This window comes from Rhinopithecus bieti, unplaced genomic scaffold (genome assembly GCF_001698545.2).
Source record: "Rhinopithecus bieti isolate Rb0 unplaced genomic scaffold, ASM169854v2 scaffold_5626, whole genome shotgun sequence".
NCBI classification, from domain to species: Eukaryota; Metazoa; Chordata; class Mammalia; order Primates; family Cercopithecidae; genus Rhinopithecus; species Rhinopithecus bieti.
In genome coordinates this window covers 8,639,432-8,652,093 of record NW_016805666.1, presented here as the reverse complement: position 1 = coordinate 8,652,093, position 12,662 = coordinate 8,639,432, and positions in this window count along the sequence as shown.

The following is a 12,662-nucleotide window of genomic DNA, read 5'->3' as shown; positions in this document are numbered from 1 at the left end:
CGGGGTTTCACCATCTTAGCCAGGATGGTCTCGATCTCCTGACCTTGTGATCCACCCGCCTCGGCCTCCCAAAGTGCTGGGATGACAGGCGTGAGCCACCGCGCCCGGCCTATACCCCCATTTTTTTGTGAGTCATAATTCTCAATGCTGCCTTCTTTCTGTTTGCTTCCTTGTGCCATTCTTTCTTAACATAATGGTGGCTATGTTGAGGCTATCAGGCTTGGGTAGGAAGGTTCAATCCAGGAGTTGATGTTTGCCTCAGGGCTGATTCACTGTGTTTAGTGAAGAAAGATTCATTGGGTCTTCATCGTTCAAAACCTTTTAAAATTCAGACACCGAACAGTGTCTGAGAGAGAAACTTTCATTGTACTAAACACAGGGGATTGTTTGTTACCACGGTTAGCAGATCTCCACTAATACAGAGATTAATTTTATCTGGGGAGGTAGAAAAATAAAGCCCAAAGAGGAAAGAGTTTTCTAGAAGAGGTCATTTTTTCCCCATTGCTGCATGTCCCGAATTTCTGATTCTCTCCATTCTATCTCATTTCTTCTTGTGAATTGACCAGTTGTTTCCTGAGCTTATTGTTTTTCTTGTAATATATTGCTGAATGTAGCCAACAGCAAGCAGCACATAGCATAACATGCTTGTTTACTCGTTTCCACCTTCCTCTCCTAGAGCATGTGTTTTTGACTTCCAGGTTATCACAGGCAAGAGTTTTTACCAAATGTTTTGTCTGAGTATAACAGGGATCTCCAGTTACCTAACCCACTGCATCTCTTTCCTTTTTGCTCAGCCTTCATATTTTAGTTTTTGTAATGAAGCGCCCCACTTCAAGAAATGAATTATTATATCAGCCAAAAAATTACTAATTGCTGAAATGAACACCTGCCAAGTCTCAGTGGAACATAACAATTAATACAAAATAAACATTTGTTCCCCCTCACGTCACAGTGCAATGTTGATTGACTCGAGTGGAAGTGAGAGAAGTGAGAGCTCTGCTCCATGTTGTCACTCAGGGATCCAGGCTCCTTCCATAGTGTGGTTTGGGTACCTGGTAGGGCACTGAACCTCTTCGCTGGATTCAGATAACTGGTTGGCAAGTGAGGAAAAAGAGATCATGAAGAAGCTCATGGACGTTCTTAGGACAAGCCTGCAAGGGTGTGTCTATTGACAAGAACTATTCACATAGCACCACTGGATGCAAGAGCTCTTGGAAAGTCAGTCTACTAGTATCCCAATAAGAAAAGGAGACACAGATATTGGTGTACAAGAACATCCTCTGAATATCCCCTCCTTCCTCCATGCTATGGATGCTATGGACACAGTGGTGCATCTCCCAATTCTCCCTTTAATGAAGCACATATTGCAGCAGCTGCAGGCAGGGCTCTCTGTTGACAGCCTTCAATTGTCAGACCCTTCAGGAATCGTCTTAACTGCAAAGAGCGACCTTGCCCAAGGCTACATCATTCTTCCTGTAACGGCCTTCATCCAATGATTGATCAAGGTGGGAGTATAAATTTCTAGTCATTTTGACCCCAGAAAGGACAAGTCTGATATGGAGTACTTTAGTTCCAGGCCCTTGTGGGATTGGCCAATTCTGTTGTTGGGTTTGCCTTGCAGCTGGACTTTCCCCTCTGCCCAATCTGGTTTTCCCCTCCTCTCCAAAGGTATTCCCAAGAGCACTGCCTAAGAAACATTCTGCTGGCTGGGTGTGGTGGCTCATGCTTTTAAACCCAGCACTTTGGAAGACTGAAGCAGGAGGATCACTTAAGCCCAGAAGTTCAAGACCAACCTGGGCAACATAGTGAGGCCTTGTCTCTACCAAAAATTATTAATAATAATTTAAAATAAATTTTAAAAGAGAAACATCCTATGCACTAAACCCCAATCTCAGAGTCCATTTCCTTGGAGAGCCTAACCTGCAACAATGGGTAAATACTATGAGCACTATCAATGGGTAAATACTATGAGCTCTATCAAAGGGTAAATACTATAAACCTATCAGAGTTCTGTTCTATTATTGAACTTTTCTGTTGTTCTCTGCTGTGGTCCAACACCTGTAATGATGCCTGACACACAGTATGTACTTGCTAAAATACATTTTAAGGCAGGCATGGTGGCTCATGCCTGTAATCCTAGCACTTTGGGAGGCTGAGGCAGGAGGATCACTTGAGTTCAGGAGTTCGAGATCAACTTGGGCAACATAGACCTCGTCTCTTTAAAAAAAGAATAAAAAATTAAATACCTTTCAAGATGAATGTCTATTTAATTGTATGTGTCATTCTCCTTTTAATTGTATACTTGTCATTCTCCTTTGACATTTTCTTCTCAAGGACAAAGTCTATGAAGTCATCTCATCTTCCCTGTCACTAGCTCCTAGCTTAGTGCCTGACAATCATCACTCAAAAAAGAAAGATGATTTTTTTTCAGCAGAGGCAAATACATAAACAGTGTAAATAGTCAGAGAATGGAGGGAAAGATCTTCCCAGACCAGGGGCCAGTCTCTATGGAGGAAAGAAAGACTCAGGTAGAAAGATGGCTGCAGGAGGTGTAAGAGTCTGGTGATTGTCTTGAGCTGGTATTTGCTAGTGAGTGTTCTTTTTTCTTAGTGTTTTTTTATTTGGGATGGATGATGGAAGTGATTGAGTGTAAGGCCAACTCAAGCAACCCCTGGCTGCACCACCACCCCAGCCGAAAGCATTCCACTGTGCAGTGAAGGTCAGAAGCCTTTGTGGGGGTGTGAGGAGGCATTAATCTCCCCACACCCATTTCCTGAGCAGCTGCAGGGCCTGGCAGGAGGGCTGAGGATGGGATCAGTGAGGAGAAAGGGCTCCAGGGGCCATGGGCTTGTTCCCGAAGATGCTGACAGGGAAACTGAGGAGACGACAGAAATGCATGATGAAAAATTAAGCGCCACTGGGACCGTGAGACAAAACAAATAGAGTCGGTACAGGCGCTGCTCTAGGCGGCCGCAGAGGCCAAGGAGCTCAGCAGAAGGATCTGGCCCGAATCGAAGCAATTTGTTATGCGTTCAGTTTTCAGCACCGTGGACACACAAATAGAGATGAGTGTCAAGAGAAAAAGAGGGATAAATAAAGGCTTTAGACGGAGTTAAAATGAATGGAATAAGTGATTGATGAGAGAAGGACTGGGAAACCAACATATGAAAAACTGGATGAATGAGAAATTCTAGAAAGTGGGAGAGAGACGGAGGGAACGAAGGAGAGACTTTTCAGCAGGCCCTAAGTTGGGTCCTCACCATCCTTTCAGACCCGCCCTGGGGTCCCTCACGTGCGTTCCCCAGCGGTGTTCGGGGTTCCAGAGGTGAATGTATGGTCTCGTGCGGCTCCTCTAGCTCCAGGAGCTCCCCGCTCCTCCCAACAGCCCTGGGCCCCCTCGGGCCAGGAGATGAGGCCCCGCACAGCCCTTTAGCACCTGCTGTCAGCTTTGAGAGGGGCTGCACGGAGCGCTGGGGCCGCGGAGGCGCCTTCCCTCCTCTCTTCTCGTTGGTTCTTCGCTTCTGCTTCCTTCCTCCACTTTCCTGCCTACCTCAGCCCACCCTGAAACCCTGATGTGCCCACTGGGGAATCAAGGGGCTGCTGTTCATCATCTTAATAATTTTAATGATTGGAAATAGATCTTCCAGGCCCCTAAGCCCTCCCCGAGGTAAAAACTAAATGGTGGAATTACAAGGCAAAGTGTATAAGGAAGTTAGAAAAAAAAAGAAACTCTATAAAGATCAAGACCAATAAAATGAGACCCATTAATGGGGTCAGAATTTTGTTCCCTGGTTGCTCTCAAAACAGTAGCACACTTAAATGAGAAAAGTAAAATTAAATAGGTATATATTTATTTCTTCACATAGAAATGAGCATAAAGGCCTAAAATAAATTGACCAGAGACCCTGAGTAATGTTAAAACTTAATTTAATGAGAGCTTGGTAAGTGCCTTTCTGGTGGAATGGAAAGAGGACTGAAGTTAGGTCAGGAGACCCCATTCCACTGAGAGGGGGATCACCCTGAGCAGCCCATTCCCCTCCCCAGCTACAATTTCTCAGCCTTCCAAAGGAAAGGATTGGTTAACAACTAATTTCTAGAGTTCTTCCAGTCTTGCTGTTCTAGCCCAGAATGAAGAAAGGGGATAAAAAAATGATTCCAGCCCCCAGTGGGAATCAGCATGGGTATCCTTGTGCCAAGGTTGCTAATCCATCAGCACAAGGGCTGCAATCAAGCCAGGAGTGTGGACGCACAGAGCTGGATGAACCAAAGTGAGGTGTAGAGACAGAAACATGCATAAATAGCTGGGCGCAGTGGCTCATGCCTGTAATCCCAGTGCTTGGGGAGGCCGAGGCGGGTGGATCACTTCAGGCCAGGAGTTTGAGACTAGCCTGGCCAGTGAAATCCCGTCTCTACAAAACGGTAAAATCCCCTCTCTACAAAAAAATACAACAATTAGCTGGGCATGGTGGTGTGTACCTGTAGCCCTAGCTGCTCGGGAGGCTGAGGCAGGAGAACAGCTTGAGCCTTGGAGGCGGAGGCTGCAGTGAGCCAAGATCGTGCCACTGCATTGCACTCCAGCCTGGGCGACAGAGTGAGACTCTATCTGGAAAAAAAAAAGAAAAAAGAAAAAAAAATCATCATGGGATGGTGAAGCTCCTCAGGGTTAGGAGGGGCAAAGTGTGGGAGAGGTGGTCTGGGAATTCTGATAGGCCTGTAGCTGTGGAAGAGTGTGGGAGAGAGTGGGAGAGTGTGGGAGGTATGGTCTGGGAATTCTGATAGGACTGTAGCTGTGGGAGAGAGTGGGAGAGTGTGGGAGGGTGTGGGAGGGTGGTCTGAGAATTCTGATAGGGCTGTAGCTGTGGGAGAGCCACTGGGTAGAAGTCCCGTCTTTGGTAGGGGGATACAGTTAATCTTCAGTAACCCGAAGGTGGAAGCTGAGGGAATTACTTCCCTATTTTCCTCCTGCCACTGACCTCCTGCTGGTCCTACCCAATGGCTTGTGTGGTTTTTTCCCCCCGAGTTGTGTAATTCTCCAATTCTCTGACACCAACTGGGTGTATAATAGTTCAATTCAATTTTTTTTTTTTGAAATGGAGCCTCCTTTGTCACCCAGGCTGGAGTGCAGTGGCACGATCTCAGCTCACTGCAACCTCCGCCTCCCAGGTTCAAGCAATTCTCTTGCCTCAGCTTCCTCAGTAGCTGGGACTACAGATGTGCACCACCACACCCAGCTAATTTGTGTGTTTTTAGTAGAGACGGGATTTCACCATGTTGGCCAGGCTGGTCTTAAACTCTTGACCTCAGTTGATCTGCCCACTTCTGCCTCCCAAAGTGCTGGGATTACAGGCGTGAGCCACCACGCCCAGCCATAGTTCAATTCAATTCTGACAGTAATTCCCAGACCCCACGAGTTAAGGGGTCAGTCTCATAAGATGGCCTCTACTTCAAATGAGTTCCAGGTTCCCAGGCTACCCACACTTCTGTCCTCCTTGGCTGAAAATTCAGGGGTTTCCCACTTAGGGTGAACTATTTGCTAGAATGACTGACAGAACTCAGGAAGATACTTCACTTATGTTTACCAGCTTCTGAGGAACAGGCGAATGGGAGAGATGCTCTGGGCAGTGAGCTGGTGGAGGGAGGGGGGCGGCCCAGAGCTCCCAGGCCCTGGCTGGGCACATCACCTTCCCATCAGTGTGTTCACCAACCCGGAAGCTCCCCACATTGCTGTTAAGGACTTTCATAACCCAATCTCTAACCCCTCTCCCCTCCCCAAAGGTCGGGGGATGGGGCTAAAGGTCCCGCCCTTTAATTACATGTTTGATCTTTTCTGGTGACTAGTCCAGTCCTAAAGCCATCTCGGAGCTCCACCCTGAATCATCTCATTAGCATGAACTCCGGAATGGTTGGAAGGGGCTGTGTTGCGTAACAGAAGACATTCCTGCCATGCAGGAAATGCCAAGGGTTTTAGGAGCTCTGTGCCAGGAACTGAGGACAGAGACCTAATATAGTTTTTATTATACCACATGGCTCAACCCAATGGAACTCGAAGGTAAGTCAGCCAGGCTGACACAGTCCAAGGAATGGCCTCCCAAAGCCCACGGCCGGGTGGAGAAGGGTGGAGAGGAGGCCTGGAGGGGAGTGGAGGACACCCCACACACCCTGGCCACATGCTGCTGCTGTCCAGGGGTTCCCAGCACCTTGTCTTCCCGTAGGCCAAGGAGGGAGCAGGAAATTCACTGCAGCCCAGCCCGGCAAGAATTCAGAGGGCAGTGGTGCTCTGGCCCCACTCAGGCTCCACCAGGGACACAGCTAGCTGGGGGTAGACTCTTGCCCCCTGATCCCCATCCCATTCTGGCTGAGGGATGAACGACGAGCCAGAGCTGTTTCCTTAGCCAAACGCCCATGGCCTCTTTCTCCACTGCTTCTCAGCATCAGCCCTGCAGCCCTCGCCTCCGGTTTCTGCCTGGCCAACTGCCATGGCTTCCTAACTGGTCCTCCCAGGTCCAGCCTCTCTCCAGCCAGCAATGGCCCCACACAGCCCCCTAACAACACAGCTCCTAGCCTGCCATCCAAGGCTTGTCACCCCACGTCACCTCATTTCTCAGTGTATTCATGTCCCTAAGCTCCAGACAAACCAAACTCCTGCCGGTCACCAGGTGCAGCCTCTGCTTCCTGACCTCCAAGGTCCTGTGGTCTGCTCTTCCTGCCTTATCCCATCTCTACCTGCCAGAGTCAAGCTTCTCCTCATCTGCCAAGCTCCCCCAGGACACCTTTCTACACTCTCAACCTCAGCTCTTCGAATGCTCTCAGTTTTCCATCTGCGTAATTCTAGCAGTGACCTCGTCCTACACGCTTTTTCTCGTGTGTTTTCCCAACACGTATTGACGGGGTTCTTCCTAGGTCAGGCACTGTGCCGGGCACTCAACAGAGAGTGGTGAGGGAAATGAACCCCTGTCCTGTCCTCATGGAGCTTACATCAGCCTAGCTGGGGAGACACGCATTAATGAAAGAATCATACAGGCGACTGTCAAATGCAAGAGGGACAGTGCTGCCAAGGAGTGGGATGTAGGGCCAACCGAGGACAGAACTGGGGATTTGCTTGAGTCGTGGAAGGCTGGGAAAACTTTTCCAAGGAAGTCACACTGAGCTGAAAGCTGGGGGAAGAGTAGGGAAAGTTAATTAGCTGGAAAGATGAGGGAAGGGTAATCCAGACAGAAGAGACGGTATGCGCAGAAGCCTCGTGTCATATCTGCTATGCTCCTGTCTTCCCCCTGAACTATAAACGGTGGCCTTTTTGTGGCTACATCTGCCTCTGGATATGTCTAATCTCAGCACAGGGCCTGGTTCTTATAGGCACTCAACAAATCTTTAAGTTGAATTAAATGGATTGAACTGAATTCCCACTCCCAAGCTACTGCAGACCCCAGAACACCCTCCCCTACCCTCCTGAGTTTGAGCCCAGGGCCCAGGGCCATTTCAATGACTGCTGCTGTCTGAGCCACATTCAACTTTCAAGTGGTGCCTGCAGTCTGAGCCCCTCTGAGCCAGCAGCGGGGATTGTTTGTGGGCTGCCAGCAATATGGGCCATGGGGGCTGCAGGCAGGGCCAGGAGCAGTGACCAGAGTGACCAGCACTATCTAGATGCTGCCCTTGCAGACAGTGACCGGAGGATGCCATGTGGGGGGAAAACTGCTGACCCAGCATGAGAGCAGCTTCTGCTCTGAGCAGATCCTCTGACCCCTGACAGGCGTGTGCCTCACCCCAGACCCTGGGGTCAGATACAGAGTGCCGGAGTCCCAGAGATGCCAGGGAGGCACTTGAGATGGCCCGGCACTGCTGCAGATCAGAGCCATCACGGTAACCATCATTTGAACCTGTGAGCGGACAAGGCCACTGTCTGCTAAAGAGGCCTGCTTAAGCCAGTCTGTCAAGTGGGGCCTCATGTTCAACTGCTTCTTGCAACTCCCTTTAATGTGGGAGAAAGGGGAAAGCTGGGGCTGGGTCTTCCTGTTCTGGCCCTCTGGGGAGCCACCCAGCACAGCTGTCCCTAAAGCCTGTGGTGCCTGGATCAGGTCGGGGGTGGGCAGGGCCCCTCGAGGACATTGGAGGGTCAGGGAGGGGGTACACACCCTGCGGGGTCCCGCAGGCCTGATGTCCTGGCACCCAGTAACCCAGGCCTGTCACAGAGACAAGGGGGCACATACTTGAACTCATCAGGAGGCAACAGATGGCCTGCACTCCCCGATCCAGGGCCACTGCAAGCCTTCTCGCCTCTCCCTATTCCCTCCTAGAGAAGCCCGTGGTTAGCTCAGCATTTTAGGAGTTGAGCGCCATTGCACACAAACCCCCTTCAGACTCCTTCACTCCAGCCCTCCTGGACCACGCCTTCCTACCCAGCATGTTCCTGCCACATTGCTCATGCCGCCTGGAGTCCTCCCACTCCATCCCAGCAGATTCCAGCTCTGCCCTGCCCATATTCCTTCCACCTCCTCCATACGAACTTCTGAGACCTCTGCAGTTAGAAGCAATGCGTCCCCCTTCTTTGAGCGGAGCTTCTTACTCCCTACGTTGTCTCATCGCTACTTGTGCCCTTGTCTGATCAGTTCCTTCGGCCTTACCTCTGAGAACAGGAATCCTCACACCCATCCCCCTCTCCCCTCCGCCTCCCCTGCAGCCAGCACCCTGTACCAGCCTGGTTGCCCTGCCCATACTGAACACCAGTTGACCTTGGGGTAGTCACTGGGGGCTCAGCCCTGGGACTCCAGCTGGCCCAGTGAGCCCATCAGCATTCAGGGAGCCTGCACAGGACAGTTACAGAGGTGCTGTCCCCGTAGTCTCAAAGCCCTTTTCATCTCCCAGAGGAGGTAGAGATCTTCTTGCCCGGAGAAGAGCAGAGCCGAGATGATGCACAATGTTTTCTGGGCTGTCAGCCCTCCCGGCGGTCATTATTAATCCCTAGAAAGGCTGTGCTTAGGTCATTATTCAGGAGAAAATGTACAACCCAGACCAAGGCTGGCTCTTGGCAGAGGCAGCAGCCAGAGGAGCCAAGAACATTTGTCAAGAGGGGAAGCAGCGTAGAAAGCCTTGCGCTGCTGCTCCTCCCAGGGGGCCAGTGGCTCTAAGATCCTCTTTAGCTTCTCTTGCCTCTTGCTTGCTTTGGAATGGCCCCATGCTGGGCAGATGCTGGGCCTCAAACCACCCTATTGAGGTCTGATGGGGGACAGGAGCGCAGCCAGTTTGGAAGATAGGTGGCTCACAGGAGGGTGAGGCAGGCTGGCCTTTGAGTCACACCTCCTTTGAGGGACAGGGCACTTTTCCCTTCCGACTTATAAAGCTACTCTTTTCCCTGCCACTGCCAGGCATCTGAATGATGTGGACACCACGATGGTAGCAGCTACTGTTCCCATGTCTGCCATGCCCAGGTACTGCTCTAAGCACTGTGCATCTTAATACTCACAGAATATTGTGAAATGGTTTCTAGTTTCATCTCCACTTGACAGTTAGAGAATCTGAGGTATAGAGAGGTTAAGTAAGTCATCTAAGATCACACAGAGAGTAAGCAGGATTTAAATCCAGGACCATCTATTTTAAAGGCGGTACAGTTATTTATTCTGCTGTTTCTGATGTTCAAAATTCCACTGCCGTCAGCTGAGGAGATGCCTGTGCAACCCTGACCACATCACCTCGCCATCCTGGGCCTGCTGCCCTGTCAACAGAAAGGAGACGACCTTGGGAAATACTTGCAGTGAGAATTCATTTCATTAAGGGCATTTTGCAAAATGCTTGGAGGCCCTGGAGGACAGAGAGCCAGAAAATATCCGCATAGAAGCAGCGTGGGCATGAACATGTTCTAGACCCATAGGTGCTGACACCTTCCCAAAGCCATGTCAACAAAGCAAAATTAGATGGTGGCACCAACCATTGCTCCAGCCAGCCTTGGTGCTGGCACTTTGACCAAGGAGGCTGTGTCTTGTTCTACCTGATGACATCACCTCTGGCAATGGGTCTTCCTGCTTGTCTCCCAGAACTCGGTGTTCCATTCCTTAGCAGAAACTAGGCAATAACATAAGGAAGTCCACATGTCATTAACATTCTGAGGAGATGGAGTCACTCTCGTGAATGAAACACCCAGTTCCAGGTAGTTTTTACCTGACATCTCACTGTTTCATTATTTCACTCGGCTTCTCACTACCAATGCGGGTTGCTGGCTCCTTTCCCCAAGGCCCCCATCCTAGGCCTTTAATTCCTTTTGGATTCCTGGGTGAAGAATTCCAGGGTGTACCAGCTACAGGCGGTAATTCTTTTTTGAGGCAGAGTTTCACTCTTGTCGCCCAGGCTAGAGTGTAATAGCTCATTCTTGGCTCACTGCAACCTTCACCTCCCGGGTTCAAGTGATTCTCCCGCCTCAGCTTCCCAAGTAGCTGGGATTACAGGCATGCGCCACCACATCTCTCTAATTTTGTATTTTTAGTAAAGATGGGGTTTCTCCATGTTGGTCAGACTGTTCTCGAACTTCTGACCTCAGGTGATCCACCCCCCTCGGCCTCCCAAAGTGCTGGGATTACAGATGTGAGCCACCGCACCCGGCCAGTAATTCATGATGGAAAGCATCTGACCTGGTCCTTTCCAGGGTGTACCAGCCACAGGCAAAGATTCACTTGGAAAGCTTCTGACCTGGTCCTTTGCTGTCCTCCTGCCTGCAAGACCCAGATTTGGCTTGGGTTTGGCCATATTACCTTTGCCTGGAAGGACCAACAGGCACAGAGTGACTGACTCACAGCTTTTCTAGGTGACTGGTTCTAATGACAAAGACAGACTCAGGGAGTTTAGAGCACGTGAATTATAGGAGACTTGGGTTGGAAGCAGCTCCCCACACAATCTGTAGTTTGACCCCTTGTTGATGTTTGAATCTTTTCTATTATATTCCCAGCAAGTGGTTGTCAAGCGTTTCCTCGCATGCCCTCATTGATGGAGAGCTCACTACATCCCCAACCAGCCCAGATGGAAAGGGCAGTCCTTCGGTGTTTTCACAGAAATTCCCCTCCCATGGAAACCAGAAGTAGGGAGCTGGGAGCGCCTGCTTAGCTGATCCTGCCAGAGGCTCTAACATCCCCTCAGCCATCAGCTCTGAAGGGGCCCTTGGAGATCACCTGGCCCCATGGCCTGATTGGACAGAGCTGGAAGGAACTTCTCTAGGCAGAAGCCATCAGCGGCAGGTCTTCGTCTAATTGCACTGACAGCTGACATTGGTTGAGCCCCTGATTACCTTCCAGGAACTTTGATCACTGCTTTATGCTGTATGATCTCATGTAATTCAAGCTGCTGTTGGGCACTTGTAAGGTGGTTATTACTCACATAACAGATGAGGTGACCAAGGTTCAAAGAAATAAAATAATTTGTCTAAAGTCACAGCAGCTCGTTAATGACACGAATGCATGTTCTCAGCTACTCTTCTCGTCTAAGCGTGGTGCCTGGCTTCACAGAAAGTACCAGGGTTGAAGTTTCTTTTGTGGAGGAAATTGACTGGGACTTATGATTAGGAATTTAAAGATTCATAGTATTCTCTGAGTCTGTGTAAAAAATCTGAGGTTAGGTCTATGCAAATAAGAAAACTTGGGGAAATATATAAGCAAATGACAGAAATCTGGTTTAGCTGCTTGTCTGGACATCTAGACACTTCATCCCAAACTGGTCTGCATGTGTAGTTACAGTCCGAAGGCCTGGAGGGTACCTGTTATTCTCATCAGAAGAGTAATTTGTTTCATTTCCTGACTTGTATGATCTCCAGGTGAGATCATGAGAAGCTAGAGATGCCTCATATTTAGTTTATAAGCACAGAGCACCAAAGAAGATTTTTTAAAAAAATTGCAGTGGAAATTGCAGATTGCTGGAAAAGAAGTTAGCATGATCTTATTTAAAACAACGAAAAGAACTTTTTAGCAATTAATTTTGCCTAAGGTGAAAACTTCTGTTAAGTCAAAGCCCAGTTTGAGATTTAGCTGTGAGAAGTGCTCTGTTATGGAGACACAGCCTTTGGGTACTTAAATTTTTCCGTGCTGACTTAATTACAGTTTTAGAGCATCCCAAGGCACTCGTCAGGGCTCCTATGTCTCCCGTTCCCTCCCAGCAAAAGTAAGAGGGGAAGCTGGCTGAAGTTTCTGTATTTCCACTCGGTTCCTCCAACAAGACCTGCTAGTTGGAAGGTAAGATTTCTTTTTAGTCTGGAGGTCATTGGGCTAAATAATTCCTCGCATTTCCCTGAAGTCAGATGGAACTTTGTTCTTGGCTTTTCTGTTGCACGATTGAAACCGCCTTTGCAAAAATTACAGCGGAGACAGTTATGACGGTGAAAGAGGCCCGTCCTGACTGGCTCCACCTTGCTTCTAACCTCCAGGCTGTCCTTGGTCATTCTGGGGGCATAGGCTGAACTAACTTTGGGAGGAACATAGTTTATGGTTTAGCTTTGAAACAAAGATGGTAACAGCCCTTTCCCAAAACAAGCCCCCTTTCTGCCTGGGGACTAGACTGCTTTTGCAGGACTAACAAATTAGACACAAGATTAGAAATTATGGTTTAGGAGTCCTGCAGCTGGAGGCTACAAGATTCTAAACCTCCCCAAATTTCTGTTGGGGATAACATCACTATTGTAAAACCTAAGATCA